The following is a 5,180-nucleotide window of genomic DNA, read 5'->3' as shown; positions in this document are numbered from 1 at the left end:
TTCTTGGATTTATATCAGAAATAGGTCTTGGGAGTTGAAATTTGTGGGGATAATGTATGTACTCACATGCTCAGTATACCCTCAATAATTGGGTATGGTGAACAATTTAAATACACATACTAAAATCTCTGGTTTTGTCCAAATATTCACATAGACTTAGTTGGAAAAGTAGGATAAATTTGAAGGAGATTAAATAAATTATGTAGCCACTTCAAAAAGAAGACAGACTCATTATGATCGAGTTATAGATAACATATTAGTTTAATTAAAACAATGAAAGCTACCAAACTTTATAGGCTGCTAAACAATAACCTAAGGAAAGCTGGGTTTGATATTAAAAATATATAAATTTGGTTTGTATCCGAAAAAGCAATAATCTAACCTAATTAGTGGGATCATCATATTTGACAAGTTTGGATCATTATTTGTACTTTGAAATTTGTTATTAGAGTAAATAACACAAAAGGTATTGAGAACAGAAATTCAACAGTGTTTGTTCAATGTGGTTATCCCATTCGACCGACCAAAGTCCCAAAGGCAGTTTATGGGTCCTATATATGAATATTGTTTATGTTTGAGTGTGCTGAAATAGTCTTAGATAGGAACAAGTACCAGAATCCTAAGGCCTATATATCACCATCAAAGGTCCAATTTTTATCACAATATTTCTTTTCTAAAATAAATAACTGCACCTATTGTTATTATTATGCTATAAACAAAACATAGACGATTGGGAAGAAGAATAAAGAGAAATAAAGAATGCAATTCTTGTGCTTATATTTTCTCATTCACTTCAATCACTCCAACTCCATAGTATAAGATAGAGTGAATGATAGTCATAAAACTTACGAAATCAAACATAAATAAATTAGATAAACTAATATTATGGGTATCCACAATCATTTATATTATTTATACCCTTTTTTCTTAGATATTATCATTAAATTACGTACTTGGTTAAAAATTTTAGAGGTATGTTTGGATGAAGAATTCATAGGAGGAATTTCATTTGTATCAAAGTTTTCAAAGTTTTAAAAATTATGTTCTTGAAGTTGCATTTTCAATTCCATAAGTTCTTTCGGTGCCATGCGGTAAGGATAGGGAGCAATAAACATCGGAGCTATTCCAAGCAATACCTCAATTTCGAACTCAACCTCCTTATTCGGTGGCAACCTCGACAATTCCTTGGGAAAAATGTCCAGAAATTCTCTAACTATCCGAATACTCTCAACAAAAGATTCCACAATACTTGTATCATGCACATAAGCCAGAAACGCTTCACACCCTTTTCGAACTAACTTTTCGGCTACTCGAGCAAAGATTACATTAGAGAGGTAATCTTGGCGCTCACCAACCATTACTATCTCTACATCATTTCATTTTTCAGAGTTACCCTCTTAGTCACACAATCCAAACTGACTTGATGCTCCATAAGCCAGTCCATACCCAGATCCAAATCAAACTCCTCGAATGATTACTCCATCAGATTAGCCGAAAACACAACACCTTGGATATCTAACGGACACCTCCTATACACCTTACTAACTTGTACAGACTGACTCAACGGACTAATCATAGAAATCCCATTAGAAGTATCATCAACAGGAATCCCCAAATTACCAGAAACCATACTAGCTATGTATGAATGCGTAGAACCAACATCAATTAATGCAAAATAAGGAAGAGAATGGATAGTGAATGTATCAGTTATCACATCGGTCACATTTCTGTCCATGCGGTACCTAGCTGCATACACTAATGTAGGTCATCTCATAACGTAGGTGTCTCTCCTCAGTCTAATTAGCACTTCTGGCCAATACTCTCTGCCGGCGACCCATACCATTACCACCCCTAGCCTGACCACGAACCCTGGATGGCTGATGAACTACTATTTGTAGTTGGACCAAACTCAGAGCTAGAGCTTGCAACTTATCAACCAAATATGAATAGTCCTTAATGCGGTGCTCCATAAACCCGCATCAAAGACAAGCTCCCAACCTCCTTCAACACTCACCCAAATGGTATCTACCACAACCACCACAAATCTAAATCCCACATTAGTAGGACTCAAATCCCTTCTTATTTTGACCTATCAATGTGCTTAATTTCCTTGGTGATCTTAGTCTTTTTCACTAGCGTTTCGAAAACTCCCTCTTGTTGTGGAACCACTAACACTTTTAAGTCATATCTAATCCGTTCTCAAAGCAGACACTTTTATCATACTCGACTACCAAACTCTGAGCGTACCTGCTCAGCCATAGAAATTTGGCCTCATAATTGGCTACAGTTTTATCACCCTAAGTAAGGTCGATAAACTCTAACCTCTAAGCATCAATATACCTCGCCCCCACATACTTTTTCTAGAAGACACTCTGAAAGAAAGCCCAAGTCACTCGCTCAACTGATTGCCACCATTGACATGCTTCATCGCAAAGCAGGGATACCACACCCTTCAATTTCTACTCGGGGGTGCAGTCTAAGTCATTCATTATTCTCTTGGTAGCCTCTAGCCAATACTTAGCTACTATCGAGGTAGTCCTAAAGACACCATTAAATAACTCAGCCCCATTCGATCAGAGTTATTCGTTATCGACCTTCGACTAATAGATCCAGTTCGGGTCCCATGACCCTCTAAAGCACCCTAAATATAGCTTGGGACAGTGTGTCGTCTCCAATAGTCTAAGCTTGACACTCAATCTTAGCAATAGGTATCCCAACAGTCTTACTTGTATCTAAATTGGGCGTGTTGTCCATCAAATATAGCTCAGATCGAGCCTCTCTTTGGCACCCACCGTGCCCACGGTTACCAAATCCATCGGTTCTACGCATACTTATTATGCTAAGTTATCTACAATTCAAAATTTTATGTATCAACTTAAGTTTATTATTGAAAACCCTAAGTCTACAGTTTTATCATAAGTTTTTATAAGGTTATTGTAATCTTTAGCTAAAGTAGAGTAATTCTAGCACTATAGTGTTTTCAAGATTATCAAGTATAGCTAAAGCAGAAGTACTTATAGGACCGGCGTCGGAAACTTGGATTCATTTTTTTAGACTCAATTATCAGAATTAATAAAAAATACAAGTTATTTAAAACAATTTTCATAAAAATTTTGAACCTAAAATTCACAGCTCGAGTTTTGAACCTGACTTTGATACCACAAAATGTAACACCCCAACCTTGGCCTAGACGTTATGGTCGAATCCTGAGGAATTACATACGTTCATTTTAAAACCAAAAAATAAAATCGGAAACATAACATAGACAAAACTTGACAATGATATTTTCAAGTTTTTAGGGAAAAACACCTTTTTAAGTTAATTTATTTTAATTGCAGAAAAGCACATACAAGATCACTTACTTTTACAGCGGAATTCTTTAAGTTATACAGAGTTATGAAAATCGTGGTTTGATTTGAAATTCAACGAATTTTAGTTTGAAATAAAATAGTTTAAATACGATAAAGCAGTTCAAAAATGACAATTAAAATCCAAAACAATTAACAGTTCCCAAAGAGTCCAAAACAATCTAATTAAAAATAAAACCTTAACTTAACCAAATTATAACATAGAAATTTAACCCGAACTCTCGCTACACAAACCCATCTTAAGTTTGATGGTTACCTGAGAGGAAAACAAACAAATCGTGAGCTTACAAGTTTAGTGTATAACACATCCCAATTAACATATCAGATACAGTAACACCCCTAACCCTTATCCGTCGCTGGACAAGGGTTAAAGGCATTACCAGATGAATCGGAACATTTAACTTTCATTTCATAAACATCAAAGCATCAGAGATCAACATCAATATAGAGTCACTTATATAGGTCTTCAAGACTGAAACATGTGTTAGAAAAGAGTCAGAACTAAACCAAAGACATACAAAATTTTCCCAAAACTTAAACATTTTTCAAATAAGTATGGGTCACACGCCTGTGTAATCAGGCCGGGTGCATTACACGGCATTAGACACGCCCGTATGTTTAGGCCTTGTCAAAACAGGGCATACATACTGACTGGCTCACACGGTCACAAGACACGCCCGTGTGCCTTGGCCGTGGTCTAGTTTGACTTGGGCCACATGGCTAGCCATACGCCCGTGTGCCTTAGCCGTGGTCGAACCTGACTTACAATTGTAGGGTACCCCAGGAGACACACGACCGTGCCACATAACCGTATGTCGCACATGGCTGAGACACATGCCCGTGTCTCTACCTGTGTAGACAAAAATAGGCCATTTGAATAGCCAATTTGCCACCCCATTTTGGGTCAATCTATAAACACCAAACCAAACATATATGCACAACCATTTCATCCAATATCTATACCAAACCATACATAATTCATGCTATAACATTATCAATCATTTCAAATCTCAATTCATCAATGAATTCATAACAAAACTTAAGCTAAAATCATACCTAAACATATGGTCAATACATCATTCAATAAAATGCTCAAAACTTACCAAAACTTCTCAACATTGACCATTTCTTTTGGCCAACCAAAACATACCACAATTTCACATTAGCATCACATATCATATACCATTATCAAACTATAAGTTCAAACACAAACTAGCCATATCACATGGCTAAATATATGCATCACAAAACATAATTTCACAACTTCTATCCTATACATGCCATACTTTAATATATATTAAGGTTCCATGGTGTGGCGACTATCCTCGACGATCCCCGAGCTCACAGTAGCTTCGATATCTATAACACAATACAAACACACATAAAGTAAGCTTTCAAAAGCTTAGTAAGCCATATACAAATAAACATATCATTCAAATCATTTATACCTTCTATACCAATGTTAACACAAATCTCATATTCAAATACTTACCTTTCATTCTCAAATAGACTATACAAAGTAAACATACCTAAATATGATATGATTTCACAAAGTTATTCATTTTCTTGGGATGCCTGTTTGAACCATTCGGAAACATAAGGATACGCGGATAGCTCAGAGAACATATACAATGCCAAAGTTCCAGACGTGGTCTTACATGTCATCAAACATCGATGCCACTGTCCCAGATAGGGTCTTACATGAAATCAGATAGGATGCCGATGTCCTAGACATGGTCTTAGACGTAAAACATAACTCGATGCCAACGTCCCAGACGTGGTCTTACACGAAAACACATATCAGATCCTATG

This window comes from Gossypium hirsutum, chromosome A03 (genome assembly GCF_007990345.1).
Source record: "Gossypium hirsutum isolate 1008001.06 chromosome A03, Gossypium_hirsutum_v2.1, whole genome shotgun sequence".
NCBI lineage: Eukaryota > Viridiplantae > Streptophyta > Magnoliopsida > Malvales > Malvaceae > Gossypium > Gossypium hirsutum.
Note: the sequence above shows the minus strand (reverse complement) of the source record.